This window comes from Cricetulus griseus (assembly GCF_003668045.3).
Source record: "Cricetulus griseus strain 17A/GY chromosome 1 unlocalized genomic scaffold, alternate assembly CriGri-PICRH-1.0 chr1_1, whole genome shotgun sequence".
Lineage (NCBI taxonomy): Eukaryota > Metazoa > Chordata > Mammalia > Rodentia > Cricetidae > Cricetulus > Cricetulus griseus.
The window spans coordinates 264,174,817-264,190,280 of record NW_023276807.1 but is presented as its reverse complement, the minus strand read 5'-3'; the positions used below and the strand labels follow the sequence as shown (position 1 = coordinate 264,190,280).

Below are 15,464 nucleotides of genomic sequence, written 5' to 3'. Positions count from 1 at the left end.
AATAACCCATCGTATCATTAAAATAGTCTCCTATTTAGTAACGCTTTTATTGTGTGATGTAGTGTCTGTCCAAGTTCACCTCTGCATCTTCTTACCCAACCAACGTCATTTATTCTTTAACTCTTCTTTCTCTTTATGTGTCAGTGTCTGCCATTGTGTCCAATTTCTGTTGACCAACTAATCCTGGGTGTGCAGCTTACCATTAAGAGTGTTCAGATATGGATTCTATCTAGTAGAGTATGCTTTAAAGCCCATCAGAAATTGTTTGGTTATTCCACTATTGAAGTAGGGGGCATGTCTTACTAGGCAAATCTTTCTTGTAGCTCTCCTGATGCAGTGTACAGCATGAGGCAGGGCAAGATTTCCTTGATCTAGTTCATATATATTCAAAAAATATAGAAATTATAATAACGTATAATTTATGTTTGGGAAAAGGAAGTTGAAGACTTTGAAATGTATATTCTTAATTTTTCCCAACAAAACTCAGCCCATTAGGCATAGGACATAATTCAGAGGGTAGATTATTGGTGTGCAAATGGACATAAATATACATAGATAAAGGAAATTATCCAATATGTGTGTAATTTTAGACTTATAAAATTCAGTGAAATATTTTGTGCAGTTTATATTTTTGCTTATATTTATGCCTAAAATTATTTCCATATTCCTTTAAAGATGGAAAGATGCAATATTAACTTTGTTCTTTTGTTTTTTTGGGTTTTGTATGAGACAGGGTTTTTCATGTAGCTTTGTAGACCAGACTGGCCTCGAACTCAAAGAGATCCACCTGCCTCTGCCCCCTCCACATCCCTAAGGCTGGGATTTAAGGTGTGGGCCACCACCACCTTTCATAATATTAACTTTTAAACAAATCTCTATATAATCATTCTTTGACTAACTCTGTAGCTGTTTGAACTATTGTCTATATAGACAGTAGATTTCATTTCCTATTTCTTCTTCTTTTATTACCTGCATTTTCAGTGTTAGCCATTAATCCTTTCTATTCCATCAAATGATGATTTTCTCGTCTTTAGATTAAAATTAGATAGATAAACTAATATTAAAAAAATTCAACTAAATTACCTATTTGTGCATGTGCTTGTGATATCCTGTCCTCAGCAAAATATCAAAAAGCAACTTTAGTTCCTACTTAAAATTTTTTATGAAAGATGTCATGATCTGACACTAACATGTAAATATATATTCATATTTTTATTTTATGATTGTAATTAGACCAATTATAAATTCGAAACAAGTTTCTTTTACATGTCAATCACAGTTCCCTCTCCCTCCCCTCCTCCCCTGACCCTCAGCCCCTGTCCTCACTGCTTGAAGCTTCATTTTGAAAAGCTTCAAGCAGTGGCTTGCGGTGAGCTCAGTAAGAAATATGTTTGGTATGCAAGCATGAAGCCACAAAGACAGATCGCCAGCACAAATGTTAAATGCTAATTGCAGTGATATGAGGCTACTACCCTAATATCTGATAAGTACAGAGACAGGTGGATCCCTGGAAGACACTAGTCAACTAGCCAAATGTAAAAGGCATGCCCTAAGTCACAGTGAGAATCCATGTCTCAAAAACAAAGTGAAATAAATTAAAGAAACAAACGCAACTAAGATCCCTGGCTTCTAAAGGAACAATACTTTAGTGAGCGTTGGACTTCTACACTCATCAGGGAACACCCAGAGTCAAACCAGCATAAATGCAGATTATATGAATGCAGAAAGGCAAGACAAAGCCTGCAGACAGCATGGTCCTTTTTTATGGACTTAGAGTAATTGCAGATGTATTACTTACTCTGTTTATGTATGTTTTTGTTCTTTATGTATGTTTTCACCTCATAATTGTAAAAGAACACTCAGAATCTTTAGTATTAAGACTGGGAGGATGAAATGGTAAAGCAGTCAGATAAAAGTTGCTCCTGGTGTTTTTGGAAAGTAAAAGTGTTTAATAAATTTTCCCAGGAATCCTGTCTCTTGAGATTTTCTTGATGAAAGTGGAGAAGTAGTTAACTTAAAGTGCATCAGGGAACAAGGGAATATTGCCTTATACCTACCCTGGTCTTACACACTTTTTCTTATATTTTAGTATTCCAAATTCTGAACACTTGGATATTTTAATATATATTTATGTGATTGTGCCTAGTACTGTTGAATAGTTTGAAATGAAACTGAATTAGAGGATCTTTTTCTGTGCTTTATCATAAAAATTGTCTCCCCGTTTTCACGAACATTTACAATGATTGATTTAAAACAAGTGAAAGAGGACAGCATCCCACCAGCCTTCTTAGTAGTTGTTATGGATCGTTTCAGGAGCTAAATTCTCTCTAACAATCTGCTACTTATTTGCTAAGTTTCTTTTTGAAATTTAGACACTGGGAGAAAAATGTCCTTTTCTCCCTTTTCTTTAGCAGAGATTAATCCCAAGAGGATTCTCAATCTGCCAACAACCCTAGATGAAGCACTACAGTTTTTATCAGATGTTTAAAAAGTGTGAAGAGTGATGAAGTACACAGAACCAACTTCTCTTGCAAATGCAATAATTACAGCACATCTGTCATGGTTTCTGCTGGCCCTGCCCCGCTGTTTATCCTCCGTGGAGATCTGGGCACCAGATGTTCTGGATGCAGTTGGATGGTCACCCACAGTCTGTCACCCTAAGGCACAAGAACTGGAGCCAAAATAGACTAAGTTACTGAGGGGAAAATTTCTGAAGAGCTGGCTTGAGAGCAAATGATCCTGTTCAAACTGAAAACTCAGATTCATAGAAATTGACTCAGTTATAGAAATATGCAAGAAGTTTCAACGTGCTTAGTGTGCTTCTGCAAATATTTATGAAAATCATGTATTCTTCTCTTATTTGCTATATTATTATGCCAAACAATCTAATTGAGAGCCTGCAAATTATTTTCTTTAAAGTCTGGTTAAGCTCCTTTTCTAGAAAACTAGATCAATGAGTGCATATCAAATCCCTGGGATGACTTCAGAGGTTTACTCTAAAGTGGTATTTTTTTATTTTACAAAAAAATATGGTTTGTGATGAGATAATAGCTCTACTGAGCTCCATTTTCTATCACAGCTAGAATAAAGTACATAAGCAACATTTTTCCTAGAAATAGCTTTCCTCTTTTTTAATTTCAATTTTTACCAAAATCCATCACTCAAGCATGATGGATCTTGTTTAAAGTACTAGGACACAGGAGGCTGATGCATGATTGAGGAGAGTGTTCAAAACTGGTCTATGCTACAGACTGTCTTTGAGTTTCAGAATTTCCTGGGCTGGGCATACTCTTCTAAACAGATAGACAATCACCTTTCCTGACCCCAAACAATAAACACATCATATTTTTCTATTCTTTTCTTGAGATTGTATGTAGACTCTAGCCTAGATGGGATTTCATAAATGCCTTATACCCCTCTTTGAAGTCTCCAAAGTTCTTTGTCTGTCTCTTTCAAATTTTAAAATAGCTCTGTCTCTGTCTTTTCTTTAACATCCATCAACACATTTTCCTGTATTTGGACCTTCTGGCCTCTGTGGTAGGATGGATTTTGAGTGCATTTGCTGTGAGAACACAATCAAGGATAATCTCAACTAATCAAGGGTCTGAAATCAATTACATATACAAAAAAACCTTGCCATGACAGGTAACATAATTGAAAATTTGGGATTTGGGAGGATTACATATTTGGATGTTTACTCTTCAATCTACTAAATATTCAGTGAAAGTTTGACCCACCCATCTGTGAATAGTTTATAACAAGCATCAAACAATTCAACAGAAATCATCTGGAAATGGGCCAATGGACACGTTAGTGGAGGCAGGGAGGAAAGAAAAACCCACAAAATCAATTTAGATTCTTTCTTCACAGAAAAGCATATTGATCCTCATTCCTTCATTAGTAATTCTTCATGGTTTGATTTTTCTTGGCCACAGAGTGGAGTTGCATGTGGAGTTATTAAGAGCAAGGAGGTATTAACACCTTTTTTACAGTATAGCAGACAGTTGTAAAAACTAGAAAGTACACTTTTTCACAATGTATGAAAACCAAAAACATTACAAATTTTTAACAATATTTGTGAAATGTTACAGTTCCCAAATCAAATTTAGTCTCAATAAAAAAAAACTTGAAGTAGTCATTAATCTATCCAGTTAAAAGAAAAAATCATCAGAATCATTGATGTCTGCAATATTTTTCTATGTAAATAGTTATAATAATTATTTCTTTAATTGTTTTGGTAAAATCAGTGAAGACTTGATATTTAAAATATATATTATCATCACCAAGAACTTGAAACGTTTTGGTGTTTTTATCCTCAATAAATACTTCTTTTCAAAATGTATTTGAACTCTTTGACACATATTCAGTCTTTAATTATTAAGTTAGGCATCTTTGCATTCTTGATGTTTCAGTTTTATTTGGACTGTCTTTAACTCCAGGTTTATATATAGTTTGGAATAAGTATCGAATATGGTGATAAGTAGTAAATGAAATGGTAAAGTTCATCATGTCTACAAATTATTCTCTAGACATACATAGAAATAACAGTAAAATTATATTTATCCCATTTTACATTTTAGAATTTGAGATATCATTATTGACTCATTCCTTCAAAGATGTATCTAATTTTGCTGATAGTTAACATTTGACATATGAAATGTTTATTGTAAACATTTTGAGTACATACATTCTGTCTTAGAAATTTTGCATATGAGTAATTGTTCTTTACGTTGCACAATGTTACTATAAATTTACTTAGTTACCATGAAGAATGCTATCGGTTTCAGTGTGTAATTGTGTAATGTATATAATATAATGAGGAAATTGTTTTACTTGCTGGCAATTTATCATTTGGAAGCCGCCTTTTAAAAAGACATATGCCTCAAATCTGGAAAATTTGGGTTGACTGTTCATTTTAAAAGCAACAATATAAGTTTTGGTGATTACATAAATAATAAATGTCCCCAATCTTGGGCTTCTGAGCACATGGTTTTTAGTTGGAGTTCCTTTTACTCTTTGGGGTAGGCATAGAAGGTATGGTCTTGCAGAAACCAGTATGCAGCTGAGAATTTTCTATGTCTCCCTCTTTGCCTAATGTTCAGGGTTTAAGATGTGAACCCTTGACACTGCCTGGAGCACTAAGACACAGAGGCTGGCAGAACCACAGACCTAGGATAGAACTGAACATGACTGGAGGAAAAATAATGTTAATATAATTATGCCTAGTGGCATTCTGCTATAATCATAGATTGGTGCCCGATTGTCATCAAGAGGCTTTATCCAGCAACTGATGGGGAAAGGTTCAGAGACCCACAGCCAAGCATCAGGTGGAGATCAGAGAATGCTGGAAAAGAAGGGGAGAAGAGAGTGAAAAGGTTGTACTAGACAGAGAGGTCAAGGACACCACAACAAAAATCACAAAATCAAGAAATCAGGGCGCATAGGCACTCACAGAGACTGAACTGAACGCAGCACTCCACATGTATTCTGACAGTTGTGTAGCATGTTGCTCATGTAGGCTTCCTAACAGTGGATGCAAGTGCTGTCTCTGACTCTTTTGCTGGCTAGTGGCTCTTAGAAACTTACTCTATAGGTTTTTTTTCCTCTTTGGTAGTCTGCCACCCAGCTTCCAAATCAATACAGGGAGACTTATGCTTCCTTATGAATGTCTGGCCTTTGCTTCAATTGTTTCTAGCCAGAATATTCTGACTTAGAATTATCCTGTTTATCTTTAACTATGTTCTGCCTGTGGGAGTTTTACCTTTCTTTATTCTATATGTTTTTCTTACCTTCTCTTTCTGTGGCTGTCTGTGTGACTGTGTGGCTCATCCCTGGCTTCATCTTCTCCTCCTTTTCTTTCTCCTCACTGTCTTCCCTAGATTTTTCCTATATGTTCTCTGCATCCCAACACCACCTACTTCTCTCTGCTGCCTACCTACTGACTGCTCAGCTCTTTATTAGAACAATCAGATGTTTTAGGCAGGCAAAGTAACACAGCTTTGCAGAGTTAAACAAACGCAACATAAAACAATGTAACATATGTTTGCATCCTTAAACAAATACTGCATAGCATAAATGAATGTAACCCATCTTAAACTAATATTTCACAACATTACTCCTTATAGTGTATCTCCTTTCCCAGTCTTAATGTATGCAGAAGTGTTTAGTCTCACTGCAACTTGATATGCCATATTTTGTCGATATCCATATGAGATATTCAGGAATAGAAAGGACAGGAGTAGATTGGGAGGCTGGAACTGGGTGGGATGAAGGGACAGGGAGGAGAGGAGGGAGAGGAAACTGAGGTTGGGATGTAAATCTTAAAAACAGTATGAAAATGCCCTTCCCCAATAATGACATTGATGACTACCTTACATGCCATCCTACAGCCTTTATCCAGTAGCTGATGGAAGCAGAAGCAGACACCTACAGCTAAACACTTAGCTGAACTCCTGGAATCCAGTTGCAGAGAGGGAGCAGTGATGAGCAAAGGGGTCAAGAGCAGGCTGGAGAAACCTACAGAAACAGGTCACCTGAACAAGAAGGAGCTCTTGGACCCCAGACTGATAGCTGGGAAACCAGCATAGGACTGACCCAGACCTCATGAATGTGGGTATCAGTAAGGAGGCCTTGGAAATATATGGGCCTCTGGTAGTGTATCAGTATTTATCCATAGTGTACAAATGAACTTCAGGATCCCATTCCACCTAGAGGGATGCTTCCTTAGCCTAGAGACATGGAGGCGGGTCTAGACCCTGTCCCAAATGATATAGCAGACTCTAAAGATGCCCCACTTTTGACACTTACTTTCTGTTTCATACACCAATTGTGCATCTATGAAAGTTATAAAATTTATGAACAGTGGTGATAAAATTTATATCTTCATTTTGTAGTTTAGAATAGTCAAGTGAATGTGTATAATCAACATCAAACACCCATGACAGCCCAATTACATATTGATGTGTTACTGAACTTGTAGATCCTTAAAATGAATACGTCTTAAAAACAAGTGTAATAAGAATCTAGTATTACTAGTTTAAAAAAAAAAGGATAATATGTGATGAACGAAATAAATTACCTTAACTAAAACTTTCCTTGATGCTTGCTAGTCAACAAACCTAGTTTCAAGGAAGTTAGAATGAGGACTGGCCATTATCTCTTTATTTTTTATCCAACAATTAGTAGCTTTATCTTTGCCCTTTGCTTAAATTCTATAAATAGAAGTAGGTAAAGTATTTATTGCTGCATTTATAACTCCATGAGAAATTAGAGAAGACATTTCTCTTTTACCCATCAAAGCTGTATTAGCCATTTTCCTGTTGTGGTAGAACAACACGACTATTACAAATTATAGGGTTTACTTGGGCTTACAGTTCAATAGGGTTAAAGTCCACGATAGTAGGCAAGAGGAAGCATGTGGCAGGCAAAGTGTCTAGAGAAGCAGCTGAATTTTCATATTGTGGTTTTCTACTTTTTAATTTAAATAAGAAACAGGCTTCTTTTACATGTCAATCCCAGTTCTCTCTGCCTCCAGTCCTCCCCACGACCCACCCATTAAAACCCTACCTATAACATATCCTTTCTGCCCCCCACCATGGTGAGGCCTTCCATAGGGTGTCATAAGAGTCTATTGTATCCTTTGGGATAGGACCTGGGCTGACCCCTGTGTGTCTTGGCTCAGGGTGTATTCCTCTATGTGGAATGGGCTCCCAAAGTCCACACCTATGCTACGGATAAGTACTGATCTACTATAGGAGGTCCCATATAGGAGACCTACTATAGGAGGTCTCAGATTTCTGAGGTTTCATCACTGAAACCCATGTTTCTGGATAGGTCCCATGCTGGTATTCCAGATATCAGTCTGGGGAGCAAGAGTTCCCTGAAGTTCAGGTCAGCTGTTTATGTAGGTTTAACCAGCCTGGTCTGGACCCCTTTGCTCTTCACTCGTCTGCATCTGGATTCCAGTTCAGTTTGGTGATTAGTTGTGGGTGTCTGCTTCTACTTCTACCAGCTGCTGGATAAGGGCTATCGGGTGGCATATAAATCAGTCATCAATCTCATTATAGGGGAGAGCATTTAAGGTACTCTCCTTTGTTGCTTAGATTGTTAGTTGGTGTCATCTTTGTAGATCTCCAGACATTTCCCTAGTGCCTGATTTCTCTTTAAACCTAAAATATCTCCTGCTATTATGGTATCTCCATTCTTGTTATCTTCTATTCTTCCCCTGACTCAAACTTTCTGCTACCCTATGTCCTCTGCATCCCTCCTCTTCTTCCCTTTCATTCTCCTAGCTCCCCCCCTCTTCCCGTGCTCCCAATTTGCTCAGGGGATCTTGACCCTTTCCCCATCTCCAGGAGACCATGCATTTCTCTCTTAGGGTCCTCCTTGTTTATTACCTTCTCTGTCAGTGTGGATTGTAGGCTGGTAATCCTTTACTCTATGTCTAAAATCCACATATGAGTGAGTACATACCATGTTTGTCTTTTAGTGATTGGGTTACCTCGCTCAGAATGGTTTCTTCTAGTTCCATCCATTTTCCTGCAAATTTCAAGATTCCATTTTTTTTTCCCATTAAGTAGTACTCCATGGTGTAAATATACAGCATTTTCTCTATCCATTCTTCGGTTGAGGGGCATCTAACCTGCTTCCAGTTTCTGGTTACCTCAACATAAATCCATCCACACTGAATCTTTTAGAAGACAAAGTGGGAAATACCCTTGAATGAATTGGTACAGGAGACTGCTTCCTGAACATTACACCAGTAGCACAGACACTGAGGTCAACAATTGATAAATGGGACCTCCTGACACTGAAAAGATTCTGTAAGGCAGAGGACACAGTCAGCAAGACAAAATGGCAGCCCATTGACTGGGAAAAGATATTCACCAACCCCACATCTGACAGAGGCCTGATCTCTAATATATACAAAAAACTCAAGAAGCTAGTCTCCAAAACACCAAACAATGCAATTAAAAAGTGGGGTACAAAACTAAATAGACAATTCTCAATTAAGGAATCTAAAATGGCTGAAAGAATCATAAGAAAGTATTCAACATCCTTAGTCATCAGGGAAATACAAATCAAAACAACTCTGAGATATCATCTTACTCCTGTCAAAATGGCCAAAAATAAAAAACACCAATGACAGTTTATGTGGAGAAAGGGGAACACTCCTCCACTGATGGTGGAAGTGCTAACTTGTACAGCCACTTTGGAAATCAGTATTGCAGTTGCTCTGGAAAAATGGGAATGAGTCTACCACAAGATCCAGAAATTCCACTCATAGGCATATACCCAAAAGAAGCACATTCATACAACAAGGACATCTGTTCAACGATGTTCATAGCAGCATCCTGAAACTGGAGAAGAGTTTTTTCCAACCACACTAAAACTTCAAGTTTGAACTGGTACAGGGTATTGGATGATTTGATCTTGTAAAGATCATATCATTTTGTATGTTTTAAAATATTCATTTTGTTGAATGCTACTGTTGATGGGTGATCAATGAACAGGAAGAAATTCTCAGATGAGGAGAAACGTCAGAAAATATGCTAAATTGTTAGGGAGAAGAATTGCATTTACACAGGCGAAAATAATTGTCAGAGAAATTCCAAAACTATCTTTATAAATGTGATACTTCAGTTTCATGTTACTTTGTACATTGGTGAGAAGTCAAAAAAGACTCTCAGTAAATGTTTGTTATTAGCACAAGCAAGATGACAGTAAAAAACTTTCATTCCAAAATGAAAGTTATGATTACAAAGCCCTGGTTTAGCGATATAGAAGCCAGATAAGTTCAAGTAAAAACATTTGGAAGTTATAGAATCACCCAGATAAACCCTGTGGAGGAGAGTCAAAAAGGTTATTGTGGTGAACTCGATAGTTCATATAAGACATGCAAGAATTTCTATTTAGAATAAAAGAAAATAAACCAGGCATGGAGGTCAATTACTATGATTCTAGACCATGGGATATGGACATGGGAGGAACTTGGAGATAACCTTGGCTACATATTATTTTCAGCCTGTGTTTCACAGGCCCCTGATTTAATGTCATTTCCCCCAAAATTGAGTTGATAATAGCCAAGGCGATTGCTGACACGATTTAGTATATTTAAATTTAAAGCCCCAGAATAATCAGGGAATATTCTCAATAATATATACAATATAAAAAATGAGATTATAAAATGATTTGAGGTGAGATACAAACTGAATAGGAAGAAAAAAGTATGCACAGTGTATTATTCACGCCTGGGGAGAATGGAAAGGCAGAGGACAGAATATCCTGTGAATATGTAAAAGAAAAAATTTATATATAGTGATATATTTTTGAGTAGAGAAGATTATGTTAATATTCAAGTGGTAGTCGAATTTTTTGGTAAATTGGAGCTGTTGTATCAAGGAAAACTAGATTTAAAAAGGGACTGTGCTCTTCTATGGGAGGAGTTGTGCAGCAAATTAGAAGTGCAGTGGCTATCCGGTTTTGGGTGAAGCGACATTGTGTTTCCTACTACAATGAGTAGGAAGAAAGGAAAGTGGTCAATCTGCAGGCTGTGTGTATAACACTTAGAATAAGTGTCCTTTCAATGTTTTTCCTGCTCTGATGCCACAAATCTGAGACTACATTAAAGTCTCTCTGTGTGAATAAGTTCTCGGCTTGAGTATATTAACCTGGATTCCAGGACATTTACAAATCTGGAAGATGAGAGAGACTGGGGGAACCATGAAGAAGAAAGTTATCACTGGAAGTTCCCCATGAAGGATGGAGTAGAACCACAGATGTGAATACACAAAGCAGACTGCCAGTGCTTCTCCTGAGGAGCTGAGCTGCTCTGACTTTCAGTGCACCCCAATGCCCTTTGAAATTTTGATGACGTGAAAGTTCAACTAATAATTTTGTGCTCTACTTAATTTCTTTCCGAGGGTTTGAAATTAATATTGTGATCTAATAGTCACTGTCCATGTTGCCTTTCCACGATTGTGGCTACATGGCCCTGTAGTAAACAGCCGTACGCACTTGACCTTTTGATGTTTTAGACTAGACTTAACATTTCTGTTGTCTTTCTCTGTGATAATGAGTCATGCTCATATGCTTTCAAGGACTCTTTTCCTCTGTATACAAAGAATCTATAAAACCAAACATCTAAAACAATTTCTCTTTAATGTGATTTGGATGACTGTCCTACTGACTGTTTTATAAATTGAATTGAATCTGGCCCTTGATTTTACTATTGAGGTAAGTAGAAACATTGGATCTGTAGAATAATGTAAATCAGGTATAATGAGGTACTTATTCTTGAAAAAGTCTGTAAGCATAGTAATGTACATGTTGAAAATGAGGTTTTCATAAAATTTTATTTTGTATTTTTAAATAATTCAATGCATTATCAGTATAGTAAATGCCTTTATGAGAAGACCAATGCATTGTCCAGCCAGTATCATTTTTACAAAGTGATTTTGTTGCAAGATAATAAACCACATTAAAATGTTAATAATAATAATAATAATAATAATAATAATAATAATAATAATAAAAATTTTGTGCTGCCTCTAGCCAAGCACTTTTGATAACTAATTGAAACAGCGGTGTTTCAACTTCTTAAACATAAATAAAACACATAAAAGGATTAGCACAAGTAAATGGTAAGGGTATTTGACCATCTATTTTGACTTAAATAGTACCATATTGGGGACCTCAGAGAACTTCCACTGCAGTACAGAAATTGAGGCTAGAATACAAAACTAGAGATTGAGGAGATAATCATAGCCCAAAGTGAAACCTTTTCTCAATGTCTATGTAAAATAGATTTGAACATAAACTCTAAAGTATTAAAGAGATTCTCAACTTTATGTCTTTTGAATTAAATATTTATTTCTATTAACTTTTGTGAGCACAGAATCAGAAACTTATTATTTTTATTAGACCATAAAGTTCTCAATTATTTATATTTATTAAAATATTTTAACCACATAGATAATTAGTTCCTAATTAAATACAAATCAATATTCTATTTCTACTTGATCGTTTATGAAAAAAGGCATTTTTCTTCTTATATAAGGAACAAATTGTAATCCTTGCTACTCCTCCGATGAAAATGAAGCTGTTATGAATGATGCATGATACATTTAAATATAATTGCAACTGTAGGCCTTGCTTTATGGTTGAATAACTAAAATTTTCTTCCTAGTCTACTCTTGTAACAGTTCTCAACAGAAATTGGCTGTTTTGAATTAATTCTGATTAAGACAAAAATTTATTTATGAGGATATATGTGAATTTCCTTGATTCTGTCAAGAGAGATAATTTTAAATTCATTTCACAATGAATTATTAGAACTAAATCATTTCAATTTATAAATTATTTGTATAATTCATTAAATGTTTATTTGGTTTTTAGAGAGGCAAATGGCTTAAGGACAATTTACGATTTTGAAGGGCATACACTTTTTATAAAATGTACTGCAGCCATTATTTGCAATTTGGTTTAGTTCACTGAATTCTAAACAATACTAGTTTTTTAGAGAGAGAGAATCCCGCACTGTGACTCAGGCCTGCTTTGTACTCACTATGTAGTTCAGACTAACTTTAAATGTTCAGGGAACTTCCTCCTTCCTCCATTTCTCAGTGCTGGCAGCACAGACTTGAGATTGACTTTAGCCATGAAGAATATGAGCCCATGCATTAGGATCATGCCAAAGGAGATGAGTAAAACCCACTGCTTTGGGATCTCTATGGACTTTGGGAGAAAGAATGTAGTCACTTTGATTAATTTTATATTATTCAAATTATCTGAGTCATGACTGAACCTATTACTTTTCTTATCTTTACTTGAGTAAGGATAAAACCATATATCCCAAATAATCTTCCAACTTATACACTTTATGCCGTGGATTTTTGAGCTCTGGGATCACACACATATACCACAATACATAGTGTAGAAATGACTATATAACATTTTGTTATACTGGCATTAAGTTTAGAATAGTACCTAACAGTCAATATTGATGTAATCAGCCTCTACTTTTTCTTACAGCCCTATCTTCTTCCTCCTGCTCAATGAACTTTGGGCACACCATTTATTTACTACAATCTTAACTATGTACAATGCCCCATTAACTGCATCTTTATGCTTACTTTTAATTTTTCAGATTAAAGGCCAGCTAGTTATTTACCAATAGCCTTCAAGTAAAATACAATACTCAGTTTGAGGTTCTAGGTAATGTAATTATTCACTGTAGTAGAACTACACTTTCTATACTTTTAGGAAAACTCTTTAAACAGTGAAATAATTTCTGATCTTTATGGAAGGCTGATAGTTTGAGTTAATGTCCAATTTAAATTGATCCACTATTCAATTATTCAGGAATATACTTTGCCATATCATTTTTCAAAATCATAAATGTTGTGTGTTGAAAAATCTTTAATGTTACACAAATATCCAGATTTCTTTTATTTTCTTATGTATTAGTTCATGGTCCAAAAATAGACTTAGATTTTTCACATTACATAATACCAATTTGCTTTTCTTCAGCAATTGTCCAGGACTCACAGGTCATCAACAACCTTGATAAAATATTTAACTAGTAATGGCAGACCCCAAACCACTTTATCAATCTTTCTTCAATTTTCTTCCAGGTGTGAAACTCCACTACACTGTTCATTGGACCATGATTTTAAAATCTCTTCTCATTCCCTGACTTTGCACTTTTCAAGAACATTGCAGGTGTTGATGTATTGAACCTCAGGAGATGTGTTCATATCATCACCAATCACACACTGAAGGGCAGATTTTCAGCTGATTTTGTTGGGGAATCTGAATCTATGTTCAGCAGAGAAGAATATATGTTATGAACCTCCTTTGTACTTTCAAAGAAAATATTGAAGTTACATGTTTAAATATACTCTTGAAATATGTTTGCTGCAATTTTTGGTATAGTAAAGGCTTTCTTTGTGTGAAATAGATACTGTTCAAAAGTGTGTGTGACATTCACATGTCCAGAAATGAGTCTATATGTCATCCACAGAACATTAGCCCTCCAGTTGAACAGCAATGATGTAAAAATTTTGAAAACTTCAGCAAGTACAACAGGTCAAGTCTAGTTATCATGAATCCTAAAGGAAGACGGCGTGTGATTTGAGTTAATAAAATCTCCACACTAGTTTAACTGGCTCAGTATGAGCCCAGGCATTCTACAGACAAATCATATTCTGTACCCAAAAAAGAAAAGTTGGCTTGAACTAACAAGCAATTACACAAAATTTCAATTCCTACAATTTTGGGAGTTTCCCAAGTTCTCTATTTTTAACATATATATATATATATGAATTTATATTGTGTTTTCTGAATACATGTTCCCAATCACTTTTACATCTCCTTTTCTTTGTCTTTTTTGTGTGCATCCAGTAGTTTAATACAATCACACACAGCACAGAAAAAAAAAAAACTTCATTAACAAGACTGCTTTTGTTTCTGTGTCTTGTTATCAAGGAACAGTTAAAATTACCAACTTTCACTTACTTCTTACCTATATATTAAGTTAGGCTCTTTTGTTGGTGGCTGTTCTGAGTTAAATATACAAATGCATACTGGGGCATGACTCAGAACTTCATAAGTAATTAAAATTCATACTAGTTTACTAAAATTCTTCATTAAATTTGTGATTCAAGGACAATAACATAAGGCTGGGAAACAACACTTGACATAAACATGTCATGAACAATATTCCTATCAGGTAGAAGACTTTGATTAGAAACATTGTTATTTCAGTGTAAACACTATTTCTTTTATTCCCTTATTGGTAATAAAAGCAGCAAACATTACCCCATTAGTTAAAATGTATCAGGACTCAAGATTCAAGAAACAGAGAAGGGATCTTGCTATGGCAACTCACATACTGAAAATGAAACTATACAGAGAAGATTACAAGAGGCTCTGTGTTAGTATGGAGTGCTAATTTGTAAATCATTCCATATTTTGAACTCCCCCTCCAAAGCAGTAGAGGAAATGAATAATATAGTACAAGATCTGCAACTGAAATAGAATCAACAAACCAAAACCAAACTGAGTGAAATCTGGAAATGGAAAATAAGGAGCCTCGAGGGTAAGTATCACCAACAGAATAGAAGAGTTGGAGAAAGAATTTCAGACACTAAAAAACATGATAGAAAAATAATTCCTTTATCAAAAAGCATGTTTACTCTAACAATATCTTGGCACAAAGTATCCAGAAAATCTGGAATAATATGAAAAGACCATGTCTAAGTTTAATGGGAATAGATGAAAGAATATAAATACAAGTCAAATCCCAGAAAATATTTTTAACAAAATAATAGTAGAAAATTTTTCTAGCCTGAAGAAGATACCTATTAAAATACAAGAAACATACAGAACACTAATAGAGTAGAACAGAAAACAAAGTAATTACCCTCCGCATATATTAGACAAAATACTGAATGTACAGAACA

The 15,464-nt window shown here is 35.4% G+C and overlaps 1 non-coding gene across 1 annotated transcript; it reads left to right on the top strand.

Moving 5' to 3' along the window:
• The first annotated feature begins 14,867 nt into the window (after window positions 1–14,867).
• On the top strand, window positions 14,868–14,976 carry LOC113833292. The gene has a single exon (XR_003480904.1). It is a non-coding gene; the product is annotated as a U6 spliceosomal RNA (small nuclear RNA).
• The last annotated feature ends 488 nt before the right edge of the window (window positions 14,977–15,464 follow it).